We start from the raw sequence: 21,591 nt of genomic DNA, 5'->3' as shown, positions 1-21,591 counted from the left end.
TCTAGACGATGGCGTTCGAGAGGCCATTGAATGTAACCTGACGAAGGTGGAAAACAAGCTACTTACCCGCACCATACTGTTCTGAGGAATTGGCATAATTGTTTCAGATTACATCTCCTGTGGCAGAGAGCAGTAAGGAACACACTTGTCAAACAATATGGTCAGATTAGCTGTTTCTGATTGGGTGCGTGTTGAAGCGATCTCCCTCATTACACACCTAAGAAAAGAAACAAAAGATCGCTTTAAAGTGACTTAATTATCCACATAAAGAACAGAGTGACAAAGCCAGTAGCTGGGCTTCAAGTGAAGGGTTAACCCTTTCACTCCATGCAAAACTCTTTAGCCCACTTCACAGCGCAGGAATCAAGCCAAGCGACTGCAGGGAGTCGAGCATGAGCATGAGCAAATCCGTACGCAGCTGATTGCTACAAGAGTGGCGGTCTATAATGTGTGAGAGCGGAAACTGAGCATTTAGAGAACATTTACACAGACTTATCTGCAAGTTAACATGCACAAACTACAGGTAAGAAGTGTTGACTATAACAGTCATTCTGACTTTAAAAGTCACTGTGAAAGCCTGTTTCTGCCACTAAAATAAAAGACTTTTTATCTTGCAAGTCAGATTTTTTTTTCTCAGAATTGCATCATATAAACTTACAGTTCTGACTTTTGTTCTTGCAATTAAGTTTATATCTTACAATTGTGACTTCTTTTCTCAGAATTGTGAGATATGAACTCACAATTCTGACTTTTTCTTGCAGTTACAAGTTATATGTCCAAATTTTGGCTTTTTCTCCCAATTCTGACTTTTCTTGCAATTACAAGTTTATATCTCTTTTTTTTTTACTTATTCTCCCAATTCTGACTTTTCTTACAATTGCAAATTTATATCTAGCAATTCTGACTTTTTTTCTTGCAAATGTGACTTCTTTTCTCAGAATTGCTCTTATAATTTCACAATTCCTGTTTTGTTTTTTAATTGCAAGTTTATATCTTGCTATTCTGACATTTTTTTTCTCAGAACTGTGATTAAACCCCTTAATCTGTTTTTCTTGCAATTACAAATTTATATCTTGCAATTCTGACTTTTCTCCCAATTCTGAATTTTTTCTCGCAATAGTGACTTCTTTTTTCATAATTGCATGATATAAACTCACAATTCTGACTTGCAATTTTGACTTTTTTTCTCAGAATTGTATGATATAATCTTGCAATTCTGACTTTTTCTTGCAATTACATGATTTTTTTTATCTTGCAATTCTGACTTTTTCTTGCAGTTTTGACCTTTCTTGAGTTTATATCTCACAATTCTGACTTTTTTCTTGCAGTTTTGATGTCTTTTTTTCAGAATTGTGATATAAATTCACAATTCACAATAAATTCTGAATCTTTTCTCAGAATTGATATAAACTTGCAGTTCTGACTTTTTTTTCTTGCAGTTCTGACTTTTCTTGTAATTACAAGGTATCCACAAATGAAAAAAAAATAAAAAAAATAATAAAAACCACAAAGATTATACCGAACATCAAACTGAGGGAAATTAACCAAATAACTATGACAACTAGGATAACTATGAATTATATATTTTGCAACATATCTTGCATTTCAGACTTCATAACTTGTTATAAAAGAGAAAAAAATTCTGAATTGTGAGATAAAATGTCGAAATTACCTTTTTTATTTTTTATTCAGTGGAGTGTTTATTGGGAAACAAATGTTTTTGATAATGCCTATTTAGAATATATGTTCTGGATATGGGTTAAGTGATCTATGCACAGGTCAAATGTCTTCACTGAAGTGCTTTTAGAGCAACTAATAAAGATCCAGCATGCTCTCAATGTAAAGGTCCATCAAATGTCACGCATGTTATGCTAGCAAAATTGCATTTCAGTCTGTTCAGAGACAGACGAGGACTATTTGAACATAAAATGCTAAGCAATCATATGATAGCGTCAGTGTAAATGAATACCTGTATGGAGTTCATATTAACTTGTCAACTGTTCCAGGAAGTCCAAGAAGTACAATTCACAGAAGAGCACGAGTGCTGCCGGCGATGTCATTACTGCAGGAAACACACAGATGCAAAGTGTCTCAGAGAAAATGGCGACTTAGTAAATCATGACTGAAAGTGGAAGAAAAGGTAAGAATGCCAAGACATGGGTAATTGTGCATCACCGACTTTAACAGAAAAATATGTTTGCTGCATACATAAGATCGCCCTTCTCATCAAACAATCTTAATTCTCTCAATGCACAGAACTAATAAACAGCCAATATGTTAGTGATATGCATGCTTATAAGCAATTAGTTAATAGTGATTATGTGTTTACTAATATGAACCTACTTATATAACCCTACAGTATTCATCATTCATAATCTAACCAAACCATAACCTTAACCCTATTACAATATTACACTGTACTTTTTTGTGTAATTACACTATAACAATTTATTTATTTATTAAACGGTAACACTCTTTTTGATAGTCAACTTTAGACATTTTACTAACAGTGAGTAACTTTGCAACTACATGTCAACTAGCAGTCATTAGAGTATTAGTAGACTGTCAGCTTAATATCTTCTAACACTTTATTTTGATGGGTCCACAACATACAACATTCTGACTATAAGAATCTTTGCAAGCATATGTCAACTTATTCCACTAACCTTAAACCTACCCTAACAGTATACTCTGAGAGTTAGTAAACATGTAATTGCAAATTAATGAGAATTAGTTGACATGTACAAAGATGCAAAGTTACTTATAGTTAGACACTTATAGAATGTCTAAAGTGGACTATCGAAATAAAGTGTAACCTATTCAATTTCCTAATCTAAAAAGAAGGGCCCAATGACATAATAATTACAATTTTACAAAAAGTATCAGAAGTGTTTGAACATGGCATTAAACACTTGAAAAGCAGGAGCCATAGGTGTAGCAGATACAGTCCTCAGGGACGGCACTAAAATCAGCCGTATCCCACACACAAATACCTACATATGGACGACTACACTTGTGTGTCGCTGTGTGTGTGTGTGTGTTTGTGGACATATGGACACTATGCAGTGTTTTCCCAGTGAGGTATGGTGGAATTTGCATGGTAAATTGTAAGTGGCAAAACAAATAATAACGAAAGGCATAAAATCTCACAAACACTGAATTGATCAGACAATTACAAACCATCTGGCTTGTTAAATCCAATCTGCTGGCCAAGTCCTCACACCAGCTCAATCTGCAGTTACTGACGCAAGACATCTCTGCGTCTGGGGAACAACTACACACAGGTGAGCGAGGATGTGAATGGGGTGTGCCAAGACACACACACACACACACGGGTTGGAAAAGGACGGATACTCAATAAAACTGTAAGAGAGAACCAACAAATACTGATTATTTTTGTTGACTTCATTGGAAATGTGTGGACAAATGGTCAGTTTAGTTATTTGTTATGAAATACAGTGGATTTACACTCCACATTATTGGTGTTTAGGTTCGTGTAAATAATAATATTTTATGCATCAGACCACAACATACTGTGGTGACAGATCTGAAGTACATACTGATTGTCCAGTTCTGAGCCAGTCAGGGTAACATTAATTATACTTGTTTACCACATGTGAAATGAATATAAATAGACAGCTAGTGCCCTGATGGCTCGGTAAAACGGCCTTCGGTTTTAACCTTTACAGAGATTTTGGCAAATACATATTATCTCATCATTTCAAATACACTTTCTCTAGTGTACCGCATACTTTACACAGACCACAGATTATATAACCTAAAAATTATTTACAGTGCACAACATGCAACATTAAAGGTTTTAAACTTGGCACATGAACTCACTACTTTGTTCAGTAAGTGGTGTCCTGTTAGCATCATCAAACATTTTAATCAAATTATGTGTTAACTTTTCATAGTCCAATCAAATAATGAGCTGAGACAGAATTATGTAACACCATAGAGACAGTGAATCTGTGGAATTGTATAATATGTTATTTTTTTATTTTTTTTTAAATAGTAATAGCAATGAAAATACTAAATAATAGTAATGAAATGACATATGCAAGATGTTAGATATAATTAAGTCCTATCAAAGCAGATCAAAATCACTCTAAAATTCAGCTAATTGCACTTAATATAAATTTAAACTATTATACATTTTCAATAAATTGCATATGACATGTAAGTCTGAAAACATTACATTCAGTTTGCACTGAAGTATAAAAAACAATAATAAAAAAATAATTATTTATGTGATTAAGTTGCCTACTATTTTTAAAAGTATACTAAAGTGTACTTCTTTTTCACAACGGTAATGAAATGTATGCATATGCACAGTATACATACTCATACCCAGTATACATACTGGTTTAATAAATGATCAATAGTAAGTGGAATCCCATTCCAAACATGCTCAATGTCTCAATGGCAAAAGGACGAAAAGACAAAAACAAACCACGTAATGATTGACACCTTCAGACAGATGATGACACCTGAATGCCTGTGGAGATCCTTCAAATATTTTTCTATTCATAAAAGGACAGAGGAGGAGAGAGACAGAAGAGTATGAGAACAAATTTGCAGCAGCCACATTTAAGTGTTAAACAGTGATCTGAATAGCAAACGTGCGTGAGTGTGTGTGTGTTGGGGGGTGCAGCTGTGGTGTTGTAATAGGTGGTGTAATTGTATGATGACAGTGTGTCTGTGTATTCTCTGCTCTCCTGGGTATTGTGATCATCTTTGACAGGTGATGCTGCTCCTCTGGAAACAGCTTCATCTTAGAGCTGTGCTTATTTTTCCATATAAAAACACACACAGGCTCTGTCACCAACTGAGCAATGCATTCTCACATGTACACAATGGAGATTTCAAGCAGTGTGAGCTCTTCTAACATCAGCATAACTACACAAGAGAGACACTAATGCAAACATGCTGTCAGACAGGGCCCCAAACGCACAAAATGCATCTTTCACAAAGTCTTTATCTCAGTGTACATAATTTCTCCAAAGTACCATTCGTTTCTTTCTACGAAAAACCTTTAAGGAGGAAAATTGACTGAGTACACCTACACAAGGGTGTAATTAGCCCTTTTGCCACTGACCTTCAACTTCATAACATTTAACATAACAGGGTTGATTGGATGTTGAAAAATTGTTTATAAATTTTTTATGATATTTGTTGCAAGCACATTGAATCTGAGTGCTACTGATTGATTCAATAGCACGATGCACTTTTTTGTATGCATCTATTAATTCATTACAAAACTAATGCAAAAAAGCAATTCACACACAGTACAATGACTTGAATAGACCGCTTCATTAATAAGCATGCATTCATTTCTGAATAAAAACTTATTTGATCATTATTTGGGGGGGGGCATAATGCTAGATATCAGAGAGAGAGACAACAGTCCTCATACAGTATCATTCAAAAGTAAAACGCCTAATTAAAAACTAGAAATTAAAATTGAGGATGAAGGAAAATGCTTCACTTTTGTCAAAACTTTTATCCAGCAAATCAAAGTCATGTGAAGTGAACATGCAAAATAATAATAATAATAATAATAATTAACAAACAAACAAACAAACAAACAAAAACAGATAATTTGACCTTTTTATGATACGGTCAGGTAATGATATAAAATGCCATGTAGTGTGACTTCTTAAAACATCATGATATTTATAAATTTATAAATCTTGATTATATATATATATATATATATATATATATATATATATATATATATATATATATATATTACACTACTGTTAACAAATTAAAAAGTTTTGGGTCAGTAAGATTAATTTTTTAAAGAAATGAATGCTTTTATTTAGCAAGTTGCATTAAACTGTACAAAAGGGACAATAAAGACATTTCTAATCTTACAAAAGATTTCTATTTAAAATAAAAGATGTTTTTTAACTCATAAAAGAATCCTGGAAAAAATTTCACAGTTTCGACAAAAATAATAAAAGCAGCACAACTGTTTTCACCACTTATAAAAATAATGTTGACATGTTGACACTGAAGACTGGAGTAATGATGCTGAAAATTCAGCTTTGCTTCACAGGAATAAAATACATTTAAAAAAAAAAAAGTTATTTAAAATTTTATTAATAATTTACAAAATTTATTTTTTCCATGCATTTTTGATCAAATAAATGCTGCTTTGTTGAGGCTTTCAAAAAGATTAAAAATTCTTACCAAAAAAAATTCTTACCAACCCTAAATTTTGAACAGCAGTGTACGTTTAAATCGTTTGGTGTAAGGTCTAAAGGAAATACGTAATTATATAGTAACAAGTAATTATATTGAAACTTATTGAAAGTTTTTCAGAACCATATGAATCCAATATATGACCAAATATGAGCCCATATGAAACCTGCATTACAATGTACTGTATCACCCACAAACAGCCTAAGCAAAGTCCTGCTATTTACAAAAAGCAAACGGCAGCATGAGTAAACAAACTGCCCCTGTTGTTCTGCTCCTGTTTGCTTGAGGATAACCCAGCATTGTGCACTTTTCTCACCACACTGCAGTCTATATACACAAACGACAGTTTGGCGAAAGTCATAAAGCATGCCTTGTGCCTCAATACCTGCAGCACGACATCCACTCCCATATCTGTGTATTACCACAGAAAGACTTTAAATGCTTTCTGCGCTCACGCGACAGGACACAATGCAACAAAACGAGAGCGAGGCCCAAATCTGATCGCATCAATTGAGAGCTGTTATTGAGAAGTGTCTGAGGCTCATGCATATTTATGGGGCCAGGAGGATTTGCAAGTGAATACAAAGGTGTGTGGATTAGAGGAGGAGGCCTGTACGCCAGTGTCCTGCTGCGGCTCTGCACTTTATCTGATCTCTCTCTGGGAGAGACACACACTACGGCCTTATCTTTACCCACACTCTCAGAGTTTACAATTTCTCGCTTCACTGGAGCTTGAGCAGGGCTTGTTAGAGCAACAAAGAGAGAGAGGGAGAGAAAAAGGTCTATGGTGAGCACAAAGCGGCACTCATCTCTCTGGACAGAGCGTTTCCGTTCCTGATAACGGCGAGCTTGAGTAGCGACGGAATACTGACAGATCTCACGGACTAAACTGACCCGCTGGCTAATGATAGCAGCCGAGCTGCTCCATAACACCTGGAGAAAGCTATTTGCTGGCATGCCCATTCATGTCAATGGCAGTTGCCTGGAAGTATGAGATTTAATATATACCATCTTTGCTCTCGACATTTCTTTTTCTTTTTTTTTTTTGAGTCAGTCTCCTAAGTTGTAAATGCCATGTGACTAATCACTCTTGAGCTGAAGGAAATGACATCATGACAACACTGACTGGCTGATGGAAATGAAACCGCACAGTCACATACCCTCCCACTTTTACAAATGTCCCCCATACTGTTTGGGCAGTAATTACAAAAATAATTATATTTCCCATTCCATTATATCATGGTGTTTAGTATTGCTTGGCTCCAGTGCAAAGAAAAACATTATTGCTGGGGGTTTAATGGTCTTTTTTTATTTAAAGGAATCAACTAATTAAATAATTTTAAAGGAAAGTCAAGGAACTAAAATGTATTATAAACTATTATCAAATAATATATATACAATTATTTAAAATTATTTCAAACAAAGCTGAGTATTTTTTTCATGCAATTTTGACTTTCCACACAATTCTAAATTTATATCTCGCAGAATTGTGTGATGTAAAACCAGTGTTATAAACTTGCAATTACGAGTTAACATCTCTCAATTCTGACTTTTTTTATCATAATTTTGAACTTATATATTACAAGATTACAAGAGTTTATATCTTGCAGTTCTTAGAACAAAGTCTGAATTGTGGGATATAAACCTAAGACGTTAGATAGGCTATACTAAGATGACACACTCATACACACTCACACTCGTTACATCTTACCTCACACTCTTTCACCATAAAAACTGAAGCTAAATGCATACTCGGCTTGTGTGAACAGAAAAGCCTATCTTTTTTTATTTGTTCTCAATCATTTTGACTATGACATGCACTGTTAGACTGCTGTTACTTTTTAACCTGTTTGCTTCAGCAGCCAAACGAACAGATTCAGTGATATATATTTCTAATCTGACCAACACCAATACCTGCTTAATCAGCAAATCAGTTATGATAATGGTGAGTAACCTAATTAATATTCATGAGCATGGTTGATCTATAACATATCCCCCAACTTTTCAGATCATTCCTACAACTTAAGACAGAATACAGAACTGCTCATGAATGGCCGTCAATGGATAAATTGACTTTTTGCCCTCATAAGTTATAGTTACAACTTTGACCAGCAGGGGCTAACTGGACCATGCTAACCAGCTAAACCAGTGGTCTCAAACTCAATCCCTGGAAGGCCACAGCTCTGCAGAGTTTAACTCCAACCAGCTGTAAATCACACCTGCTTGGAAGTTTCTAGTAATCCTGAAGACCTTGATTAGCTAGGTCAGGTGTGTTTGATTAGTGTTGGAGCTAAACTGCGCAGAGCTGTGGCCCTCCAGGAATTGAGTTTGAGACCAATGAGCTAAACCCTTTGATTGCAACATAAAGACATCGGACTTTAACACACACTTTTCCTTTCTTGTGCTCATGTGTCAGACAGGTGACCCTCTCGCCAGACCTAAAAGCCTACATGAAAAGGTCGGGTCAAAGGTCGTACTGGTGTTAAATCAACAGAAGATGAACAGAAAGCAGACACAAAAACAGCAATATCACCCGAGGGGCAGTTGATAAATCATGCTGTAATAGGGAGGAGCAATTGCCAATAACTCCCTGCCCATCCCACATTAGGAAGGGTCTACTGGTGTCACCGGTTGAAGACACCGCAGCTGCAGAAGGTTCAAGCGCACGGTGGAGATTTGCTCATGAGGTAGGCAGAAATGTAGGAGAATGTCTAAGATTGAGACATTCTCCCACTGTGAGTAAATAGTGACTGGGCCAATTTCATCAGACACAGAAATGCTCCCGGTGACAGCGCCTGCATTGTTTTCCTCCCAACTGCATGCTGAGAAATTCTATTTTCAGTTTTTCTTGCCGCAGTAATTATCTGCATTGTTGGTGAGTATAAAGAGAATAAAGGGCATGAATGTGTCCCGGTCAATCGGATTCTGTCAGTTCAGGCTGAATTGGGTACACACATGCGCGGCGCTTGCCAGATCGTAATAACGAAGCTGTTTGCATGGAACGATTTCCCCTACGCAGCTCATCAGCGACAGAGAGAGTCTGTCAGCGCGCTCACAGAATGACACGGCTTCCGCATCTGTGTCTGTTATTAGCCCGTCTCTTAAGACAAGCTCAATTATCTGACACTGCCCGTAATTTTCACCCCCCTCTCTAGCACAATGTAAAGTTCCTCTGCTTTATTTCTCAAGCTGTTCATTTGGAGGAGAAAAACAAGGAGAGAGACGAGAGTGGGCGGAGGAGAAGACTTGACGAGATAAACTGAGGGAGGGGGAAAAAAACAAGATGAGTCAAAAACTAATTTGATGCTTACTTTACAAGAATAAAGAGTTTCGGAAGACGCTTTATCAAATATATGTGGAGGATATCTGAATGATAACATGATTGATGTGTATCAGATAAAACAATGACTTTGCCGCTCTGATTTCTTTGGGCCAATTTGGATTTAAAATGTGGCGTTAAAATGGATTTTCTTTGCTTTTTGTTGATTATAGGTGAGGAAGCATTCTGTCATTCTCTTTTTCCTTGATTTGTACCTTGATGGTATTTAAACACCTCAGAGTGATAGTCAGTACAACAGTACTGTCAGAAAGGATCTACTGTGTATTTGTTTTATTTAGTTAATTTGTAGAACCTTTTTTGTCTAAATGGTAAAGAACCTTTGACATCTGAACATTTGTGGAACAAAAAAAGGTTCTTATGGCATTGCTGTGCAGAACCTTTTAAGCACTTTTATTTTTAAGAGTGTTGTTGTACCAGCTGCTATGGTTATCAACCTTAAATGAATTAAAACACTACTTAGAACATTTTTAAAAAGCATTAGTCACACTGCAATAAACCAGTATAAAGGCAAAATGGGAATAAATATGGTGGGATTCTGAACTGTTAAAGGGCCTAAAGTATTGTTCTGCATTTATAACTCTCCTAATTTTATTTGCGATACGGAACCCACTTTGTTGTCATAGTCTTGCCTTGTATGTTTTTCTAGTGTTTTGATTCTTGTCCGCGTTTCCTGGATTTACCCCTTTGCCTTGCTGTTTGGACTCGTATATCTGGATTATCTCTCTGCCTTGCCCTGTTGGATATTGTTCGTCGATCGTCGACTCTCGCTAGCCCTAGAATTGCTCTGTGTCTTTTTTGCCGTTGTTTGCCGTTGTTTGACCCTGCCTGTTTATTGACTATGTTTATAAATAAAAGCTTGCACTTGGATCCCACGTCTCATTCGACCCGTTACAAATACCATGTATTTTGAGACTTCCTATTAATATTAAATAATAAATGTACTATAAATAATACATTTAATATTTGTATTTCTAAAATTACATTTGTCACAGGTCCCTATAAATTAAATAGTATAACAATTAAACAATATATATTACCATTATTATACAATTAAAATGTAATGTTATAAGGACCATTTTATATAGATAGATAGATAGATAGATAGATAGATAGATAGATAGATAGATAGATAGATACCATGGTAATACCATTGGACACAAACTGTACAACAGAACAGCAGTACTTTTGTAAACGCTACATTTTTCAACAATGCCTTCTATTTATATCCATTTATTATTTAAATGCTTGGAAAAACAAGATTCATAAACTTTAAATCAAAAACGCTCACCTCCACTCTCGACTTCCATGTTCGAATCTATGCTCGAAAGGGACAGAACGTGAGGCCCAAGTGTCGCCTGACAGCTTCACCTCACCCCAAAGCGACACCTGCTAATGCTGCTCTGCTTGGCTGCTAGTTGCTGTGGGAACTGGCAGAAAGCGGTAATGATGGCAGGTCTAACGCGGCATAAGAGCAGTAACGCATGTAAGAGAGGGCAATCATCTTGATCCCACTTCTCCCACTGGAACACGCTAATGTGCTAAGCAACGTGTGCTAATGCGCTATAGTCTGTCTGCTGAGCGGCAAGCGACTGTCAACAGTGAAATCTCGCCCATTTAGAGCCCGGCCTAATGTGAGAGATAAGCCGACAACAGCAGGAGGGAGTCGACGGGAGAACATCTCTGAGAAAATAGATTCGGCCGGTCTCGGGGGTTGCGTCGTGCGCTTGAGACGAGGGAATTGTGTGCGAGATGGGCTTTCAGAAGAAAAGTGTTCCTTCATGTAAAACACCCATTCTACCATCCACTTACTCGTTGGCATTTTCTGCAGTTAGCGAGCGTGTGCAGACCTTCATTTGGGGTCAGTCCCTTAAAGAGGCCTATTCAGTAATCACAGGTACTCTCGAGACGAGCATCTCAAAAGAAAGAGCTGTTTTTTGAAGTTTCCATGCTCTTTGTGTGTCCTGACGGATGAAATACAGTGACCTTGAGAGTCGAATGAATCAGTTTGTGTCTGTCAGTCGCTGTCGTAGCGCCACCCAGTTGTACCGCGAGCACAAATGGTATGGAGATTGTTCTGGCCCACGGGGCAGCGGCATAGAAGCTGATGGCGTTGCAGGAGGCCGAGGAGATCCACCTTGTTTTCCTGCCAGTGGATGGACGACTGTAATCAAAGCAAGAAAGACTTCTGTCCAGATTACAGTCTTCAATCAGTCAGCCTGGGAAATGATATGTACATCATTCTCTGTATGGATAGTACTGCCTCTCCGCATTACCTGTGTCAACCTTGCCAAAGACATGATGGGAGATATGGAGAGCCATCAGCCACCTGCCATTCGAAAGGGAAGGGGTTAGTTTTCACTTCTCTCAATGAGCTCTCCCTGCAACTGTCACCATGGGGACCCCATCCTGACCTCTGTCGATTCAGGCGCTGACACCATTTAATGTACATTTCCACAAAACGACGATTCTAGGCTGTCTCTTCACTGAAAGAAGCTCGCTCACTTGCTCTTTTTCGGTGAATGGCTACGCTGGCAATATCTCAAAAATTGAGCTTTCAGAGGAACTAAATGGAAATACGGAAAATAATTACATACATGAGCGGTGCATGTTAGGATGCATACTGATGTTGTCTCTGGATGTTGCATCCTTTTAGGCATTAAAAACACTCATAATCATTTTCATGCCTCATTGTCTCAATGTCAGAAGCAAAAAGTAGATTTTGTCAAAAGCAAATTCAAGTGGTACTTGACAGTGCGGAACTAGATTTTGAATGTAGGGTTGAAGTTGCTAAACTGTTTTGTGTGATTTTTAGTATATTATTAGAGTGTTCTTTGTTTTCAGGGGGTTCTGTGTGTTTTCAGCATGCTGTTAAGGTGATGCTAGAGTGTTGTGGTTCATAGGCCATTGCTAGGTTGTTTTTGTTGTTTGTTATACGGTTGATGAGCTGTTCTGAATGTTTCTAACATATTGGTACAAGGTTGCGGTACGGTACAGTACAGTTCAGTACAGTACGATTCGGTACGGGTAACCCTGATCAGGCTTGCGTTTCCACTGCCAACAGTACCCTTTACTTGATAGGCGTGGTGTATGCCGGAAAGTAGCGATAGACAATAAAGCGCGACAATAAGCACAACTCTGCCTCTTTTATGTCAGTTTTAATGAACAATAATAGCCATTATAAAAGTATAAGTACAAAGTATAAGAGGCTTATATAAGAGGAAATAAAGATAAAAGCAAACAATTCACAGTCAGACGTTTGCTACAAAGTCAGCGCTGTAAGTTACTACGGTAAAGTTCACAATAAATATAAAGTTAAACTTTGTGCTCAGTCAAAACGATATGACCAGGAACAAATAATAGATTCATGAGACCACGAATGCCTGTTAAATATACCCAAAACAAACTGATTCTCATTTAATCACCACAGAGACATCAGAGCCAGTGGCAAATGTCGGAAGGACTAGCCGAGCGTAAGGCTGCTGGAGGCGGATACATGAGCACTGAGCTCCCGGTGATTGCCTGGAGCTCCAAAATCGACATAGCAAATTTTCAAATAGGCGCTATATCTTTATAAATAAACCGCAGATTTGAGTTTTAAACAACTACATTTTCGCCTGAAAAACTCTTAAAAATACATTTCATGACAGAATAACAGTAATATTTTGAAAATTATGTGGGTTTTTGGGCTTTGTCGTTTCACAAGTCCACAAGAACAGACAAGAACGCATATTTACATTTATTCATTTAGCTGACGCTTTTATCCAAAGCGACTTACAATTGCTATATATATCAGAGGTCGCACGCCTCTGGAGCAACTAGGGGTTAAGTGTCTTGCTCAGGGACACATTGGTGTCTCACAGTGGATTCGAACCCGGGTCTCTCACACCAAAGGCATGCGTCTTATCCACTGCGCCATCACCACCCCGTGATATATACATATTGAGAAACGGTTATTGTCTGTGTGAAAATGTAAAGTTATAAAATACACTGTTATTTTTGGTCACACTTTATATTAGGTGGCCTTAACTACTATGTATTTACATCAAAAAATAAGTTCATATTGTATTGCAAAACACTGTTGCTGCTATTGAGGTGGGATACGGGTAAGGTTATAGACAGGTTTGGAGGTATGGGTAGGTTTAAGGGTGGATTAAGGTGTAAGGCATGGGTCAACAGTGTAATTATAAATGTAATTACATATAGGTATTTTTAAATATATAAGTACAATGTAAAAACATGTATGTACACAATAAGTGCATTGTATCAAATTATTAATTTCAATGTAAGTACATAGTAGTTAAGGCCACCTAATATAAAGTGGGACCTTATTTTTTTGTGTGTGTGTTTGCACACTCTGATAATAAGCAGAACACAGCAGAGCGGAACGAGTGAAGGAGAAGCTTTATCCCCTTGTATCACGCACAAGTGATGATTCTAGTAAACCAATCAACTTCTGCAGTGAGTTTAGCTCCACCCTTTTGGTACCCTTTGCTGTAATAGGTACCCCAACGAAAAGGTACCAAAAATGTGGTACGGTACGGTACGCTATTTTGGTACCATTCACAACTTCTGACAATGGAAATGGACATAATTGCGTACCGTACCGTACTGTACCGAACCGTACCACTCAGTGGAAATGAGCCATAAGTATTTGCTAAGCTGTTCAGAGTGGTTGTTAGCATAGAGTATTACTTGTGTATTCTGAGGTTCCTAGAAAGTTACTAGGGTGTTCTTGTTGGTTTTCAAAGGTATGCAATTGCTAACCTTTTAAGGAGTGCGTTTCCCAAAAAAACTGTTAGCCAACTATGGTCGCTTGTTCCCCTTTATCAACATAGTTCAATACTTTGGTGTTAACTGATCCCTTAGATCCAACGAACATACACAACCGCAGTGGTCACACTTTTTTAAGGTCCAATTCTTGCTATTAACAAACCATTAACTATGACTTTTGCCTCAATAAACTCCTAATTTGCTGCTAATTAATAGTTAGTAAGATGGTTGTTAAATTTAGATATTGGGTAGGATTAGGGATGGAAAATATGGTCATGCAGAATATGCACTTAATAAATACTAATAAACAGCCAATATGTTAATAATAGGCATGCTATAAGCAGCTATATTTGTCCCTATACTAAAGTGTTACCACAGCAGTAAGTGAGCTAACATGTATTGTTCATATACTGTACATATTCCATATGTGTGTAATGCTCCAATACCACAGGGAACTCCAGAGTAAGGAAACACGGAACATAGCAAAATAGTTTAAAACAAAAACAGTGAAGCTGTCCTCAGATACCAGATCATAATTTATAGCAATAATCTGACATTCGTTTGATCTCAGACTGATTATTTAGCAGAAATAATCACTCAACCACATGCTTTACATCTATAAGGACAGTTCTAATACGCTTTCGGGAAACAGTCGTGACTTGGTAGTTTGTTTATGCATCATAATATGATAGTTAAGCAACGAGTTACTTTCGGGAAAAACACCCCTGAGTGTTTTTTAGCATATTTCTATAGTGTTGCGTTGTTTCTAGTGTGTTCTGGGTATTGTTAAACAGGCGCTAAGCTGTTCAGGTGTGTGTTTCCCAAAAGTATTGTTAGCCAACTATGATTGCAAGTACTTTCGTTACCAACATAGTTCAATGATTCAGTGTTTTCTGAAACCATAGTTCAAATCAAACACTCCCAAACAGACTTTCTAAAAACTTTCATGGTTGGAACAATACAGTATTCTCAAATCAATTATTAACATAAGTTATTACTCCACCACATGTGCATGACTTCATTAACGACAGCCCTATATTGTTGAACCAATGTGGATCAAACAACGGAGATGCAACCTTGTTCTGAAAACTAACTAGTTACTACATATCTAGGCGATATACCGGTTCAAACGGTAAACCAGTTGAATGACTCACACGGTATGAATAAAAAAAACCCAGCATAACAGGACAAGTGACTAAGCAATGTAAACAGCCTCCTGAATTGAGAGGTGATCCATTTTAACTGCATACACGTCTGACTAATGGTTAAATAACTATTAATAACACATAACTAATTCTTAAATGCGCAAGTAAACCATCTGTAAATGGCCGTTAACCAAAGCCAGAGATGTTGAAGGCGGACACAAAGAGCAGAAAATACTGTAGTAGGCAGAGCAAGATCACTGTTTACAATGCGCAAAATATTGGAACAAATTCCTAAATATATGAATGGCAGTTTATATGAATGTATCTCAAAACTGACTGTCTTAGAAAAGTTTAGATGGTATTTTCTTTTTTTCTTACCTCTATATAATGCATATTAATGTAGTATTTAAAAATACAGCACTGCTTTGTTTACAGTGATCTATTGCTGCTGTTCCACACATGCTACCTCAAAAAGTGAATCTGTGTTCTCATGCAGCCTATCTGCTGTTTCTGTTTCTTGCAGCTATATTTTATTTAGCATAATTTCACAGAGCTAAGGTTAGACCATTCTGTTTTTGCTTTAAATTTTGAAATTACAATCTAATTTACATCCAAAACTGCTCTTACTATACATATTTGTTTGGATCTGGATTAAAATGCAATCTGACTTATAAAGGCACAGTCAGGGAAAAAGACGTGATGAATTCTGAAACTGCCAGAATCCTAAAAAAAAAAAAAGGTTACATAGGCTTTCGATCAAATTGTCCAGGTTAATCAGCGAGTTATGTCACTGTACATGAAACACCCCCGAGTGTTCTTTTAGCAAGCTACTAGAGTGTTGCTATTGTGTTCTTGAAAGTTACGAGCGAGTTTTTAGTAGTGTCAGAGCATGGCCATGCAGTTGCTTAGGTATTCTGAGTGTTTTTAGAAAGCTACTAGGGTGTTGCTAGAATGTTTTGAGTGGTGATTGGTAGGGCGTTTTTGGTAGTTGCAGTGTTAGTCTCTGGATTTTTTTAGCTTCATTTTTTGATTTGCCACACACACCAAACGTCTACTCAGTTGTAAAAGTAGTAGCACTTGTCCTTGTCATGTCAGACAATTTGAGACAGGTATGAATATCCTAGTACAAACAGGTACACAACAATGTTTAATACACTAAAAAAATGACCGTGAATTTAATGGTAAAAGACTGGTAAATGCTACAGTTAAAACCTGTTAAATGGTTAACGGTAAGTTCCTCTATACAGTGAAAAACTGTATTGAACATTATATGTAATTTTTCGGTAGTATACCGTTTTTGGAAGTGAAAAAGAATGTATAATTACAGTGAATAACAGTAAATTGACATTCACAGAATTCCTTGCATTATGTTTCAAATTTGATGTTTTTTTGTTGAAATAACTATGTTTCGTCTTAGTTTTTTCTTATCAGTTTGTACATTAGGGTTGTATGTTACTCCTAATGTTGTTAAATTAATGTTTATTGCATTATTTGAGTTTCATGTGTGTTACCATGATGGTGTTTAGTGTTTGTGTGAATGACACTGTGCACCTTCTATATATGTTAATATTTAAAAGCTGTTTGTGATAGGCTTTGGTACATCATGTGACTTTCTCATCACTACCTGCTTTTGGTGGTTATCAGTGTATTAAATAAGGTAGGCTACAAAACCGATTTCAGTACTTCAATAGGTTGGTATATTAACATTATGTCAGCTAATGAAATCACAGTATTTAACTGTAAATTTAAGTTATAACTGTAAAACCTAAAATGTTGCTACCGTATTTTTTACGGTAAAATTCTGGCAACCACAGCTGTCGTTTTTTTACCGTAGATTTTACTGATTTTTTTTTACAGTGTAGGTTTAGACAGTTTGTTCTAATCGCTTTAGTATGAGCAAGAGTAATACTGAGGCTTGCCTTAATGAATACAATAATATAGCAAAAGAAAAAAATCTGATTCTGATGGCATGTGTCTGAATGTATATGCAAACAGTACAAACATTACACGCTCTTATAAACAAAGACCCAAGATGGTGGCAAAGTATCGCTTAAACAACTCTTAAACAAACAATGATGACAAAGAATAAACTATTTAAATTTTCCTCTCTGGAAGAGTTGAGACATACAAAACCTGTAATTTCCTCTGAAACAAGAAAGCACCTAATTAGACCCTGTGAATAGAACACACCTCTCGGCCAGAGCAAAACACATCAAGCAAAGTGTTTGTGTTCTTTCCCCCCTCCTTCCATTTAAAATTCCGCATCTCTCAATCTCGCGTCCACCCAAACACCTCAGTTTAATGCAGATTACAAATAATGGCAGGAAACTTCCAGGCAGAGACAATCCAGAGCAAAGCATTCTGGGACTGCAGGGGCATGGTTTGCATAATACCCACCTTGCTTCAGCTTCCAGAGGTTCCCCGCCACCTTCAGACTCCTGCCTTTAACACACACAGTAACTCGGACCACTCCCATAGAGATTCAATGAGCTATTCTTTCATACACACACTCACACACACCCTTGAGCCCAGCTGGCACCATAGAGGGAGGTAACACAATTGTCTCTGCTTGGAAAAAAGAAGGAAAAAAAAATCACTGACCTACTACAAAATTGGCCATATTCAGCTGTGGGGGAATATCAGGTTATTGAGTTGGTCCATGCTGAGTCTACTAGCCTGCGGAAAACGATCAGCTTCAGCATACGCCAGTTCTGCAGTTGATCAAGGACACGCGTGTGCAGTGAATGCAGAGAGCTCTCGCTCCCTAAAGACACTTAGAGGAGAAAGCAACTCTCAAACTCTGCTATAGAAGAGGCTTGACTCAGTCATCCAAAGCAACAGAGCACTATACATTCAGATACGACAAACATAAAATTGTGTAGATAGATTTACGACAACCATTGTGAAAAAAGTACACTTTGGCATACTGTTAAAGAGTATTTGTTACTTAAATAATATACTTAATGATTTTTTGTCCCACTTAAGTAGGACTTCTTTAGTAGTACATCATCAAAAATCACTATTGTCTTCAAAATATTGTTGAAGTGTACTGAGAAATATTTCTGGTATTTATAAGTAATTTATTGTATTTAAATATATATCTATTCTACGTGATGAAATTGCAATTTAGTACATTTAAAACATTTTAATTTTAAATTTAATATTAAATAACACAAAACAGTTAAAATTATAATCAAGTACTTAACGTTATATAGGATGTTAGTCAATACATCAAAAATAAATGTACTAAAGCGCGACAAATTAAATATTTAAATGTACTTTCAATTAAAACTTTTAATTACTTTTTTTACATTTAACTTTTTAAATGCGTACTTAATTGTGAAAATGAACTCACTTTAAGTACACTTAAGTGGCGTTTAATTCTTCATTAATATAGTATCTGCTAATCCAATTTTCTAAAAGAAATATACTTTAAGATTTGTAGAACACTACAAGTGCACATTCAATACAATTAAGTACACTTCTTTTTCACAATGGAACATTTTACAGCATGCAGAAATGTATTTATTTTTATTTTATTTTTTTTGGGGGGGGGGGGGGGGGGGGTGAATGATTGTGTCTTCCATTAATAAAGGTTTTCACTTTAATCATTCACAACAAGACTAATGTGACTAATCAAATGATTTTCAACATCAACAAAAGCTAACTAGACTGCATTTATGTTGGCTGACACAGACTGTTTAATGCAGCTCCATTATGTAAAGAGCCTACACATAAAAACAGAAATCATTATTGTTGATTATTGCTCTTGATATTGTAATAATGATTATTAATGTTGATTAACAGAATTGTTTATGTTGCTTTTTACGCATTACAAAATTGGTTATTTCAGTAGTATAAAAAATAAAATGGTTATTCATACTGGGAATAAATTATATAAAGAAAGTGAGCAAAGAACACTGCAAAATGAGTCTCTTTTCTGCACTTTGTTGTTTATGATGAAAGTCAGTCAGTCAGTAATCAAGGCGTCTCTGATTGGACGTTGAGTTTATAAACTCAACAGAAATGTGTGTGACTGGTGAATAAAACCATGAGTAAAATAAAATCAAATTCAGTGTGAGCAAATCTACTGTAGCCTAAATGTATAATGCCGCAATCGACACTTCCTTCATTTCACATTCCACCTCAATCGTGACAGCTATAATAGATCTGACTTAATTGTGCGTGGGCCGTTTTTGTCTCCTTATTTGGAGGACATTTTTGATCGTTAGGGCATTTTTCCCTAATTAGTTTCCGATCCTGTTTGCTACTTGCTTGAACAAGATTTAAGTGAGTGAGTGAGTGAAGTGACATACGGCCAAGTATGGTGACCCATACTCGGAATTCGTGCTCTGCATTTAACCCATCCAAAGTGCAAACACACACCATGAACACACACCCGGAGCAGTGGGCAGCCATTTATGCTGCGGCGCCCAGGGAGCAGTTGGGGGTTCGGTGCCTTGCTCAAGGGCACCTCAGTCATGATATTGAGGGTGGAGAGAGCGCTGGACATTCACTCCCCCCACCTACAATTCCTGCCAGCCCAAGACTCGAACTCGCAACCTTTGAATTACGAGTCTCTAACCATTAGGCCATGACTTCCCCGAGAATTTGCATTCCTTTTTCCTATATTTATATTTATAATAATTGTTTATATTTCATTGTGTTTCAGGGCAGTTCGTGAATACAGAGAGATGTTGTGAATGATGACCAGGACAATTCCACCTGCCACACCAGAATCTCTGCTGTATATGGATGCCTGTCCACTAGCACAGGGGTTTTCCAACATTTTGGAGCCAGGGACCTGTTGCAGACAAGATTTGTCAAGGACACCCTAAAAATTACAACAGATTTTAAGGTTGAAGTTATTGTGGGGGGGTATAATGAACATAATATGATTGTTTTATTTATTGATTGTTTTAAATGGTCCTCATTTTATATGACTTGTTTAATAATACAGCACAATATAGGCCTAATTTACCATATTTTCCGGAAAGTTGCATCAGGTCAGGAAAAAACACACACAGGTTGCATCGGTGTATAAGACACATTTTACTATTACTTTCAGAAATAATGTAAATACTGATAAATAAAACAAATGTTAAGAAACTTAAACATTATAAACACTGTAAACGTGTATTTTATTTTCCCTCACTTCCAATCATTTAAATTCAATACTATTCAAAACAGAACAAAAATTAAAAAAAAAATATATAGGCATATGTATTCTAGTGACATTAGTTACAAGCAGTATTTATTTAGTAAAATAAAGAAAACAAACAAAATCTCAGAAGATTAAAAAACACCACTTGTATTTTGGAAAATATAGTTTAAATTATTTTGCGGACCCTTTGGCTTTGGTCTTGAACCCCAGTTTGAAAACTTGCACTATAGCATATTGTGTTCTTTTCATTATTGTGCATGCAGATATTATTTCGGAACATGAACAGTTGACTATTGCATGAATAAAGAATACCATCTTTAAGAATTTTATGTTAATTGCAGCTGAAAAAAGAAAAAAAGGAGACCCCCCCTCCCAGTTTTTTTCTAACAGGTGAACATAATGTATGGACCCAACTAAACTAAATAGTTTGTTATGTATTAATTGTTATCCACTGTATACCCACCTGAAAAAATGCTATAATAATTTATAGTAAATACTATTGTGTTTTTAAACCATACTATAGTAAAGTACTTGAATTAATTTCTATAGTTGCTGTGGTAATATAACAACTATAGTGATTACTTTACCCAATACTGTACTACGTTTTCTACAACTATAGGGTATATTATATTACAATATACTACAGTTTACTGCAGTAAAAACTAAAGTATACTACAGCATTTATTACAGTTTATCAGTTCACTATAGTTAATATGCTGTAGCATTCATTAACAACGTTTTGTAAACATTATAATATACAGTATTACTGTATTATTATACAGTATAATATACAGTATAATACACTTTACTATAGTATTTACTATAAATTGCTATAATATTTTCTCATGTGGGGAGTGAAGTTTCTTGTTTTCATGGTTTTTGTACAAACACAGTGTATTTAAGTTAATTTACAAGTACATATAGAAATGACATTGAAATAAACATGAGATTTAATT

At 36.2% G+C, this 21,591-nt stretch overlaps 1 long non-coding RNA gene across 1 annotated transcript; it reads left to right on the top strand.

The window, feature by feature from the left end:
* The first annotated feature begins 351 nt into the window (after nucleotides 1-351).
* On the top strand, nucleotides 352-21,591 carry LOC306877026. Its single transcript, XR_013784864.1, has 3 exons — nucleotides 352-523; nucleotides 2,007-2,140; nucleotides 20,144-21,591. It is a non-coding gene; the product is annotated as an uncharacterized lncRNA (long non-coding RNA).

Source organism: Barbus barbus (genome assembly GCF_936440315.1).
Source record: "Barbus barbus genome assembly, chromosome: 11".
Classification (NCBI taxonomy): domain Eukaryota; kingdom Metazoa; phylum Chordata; class Actinopteri; order Cypriniformes; family Cyprinidae; genus Barbus; species Barbus barbus.
The sequence above is the reverse complement of the archived record's forward strand: the minus strand, read 5'-3'. Positions and strand labels throughout refer to the sequence as shown.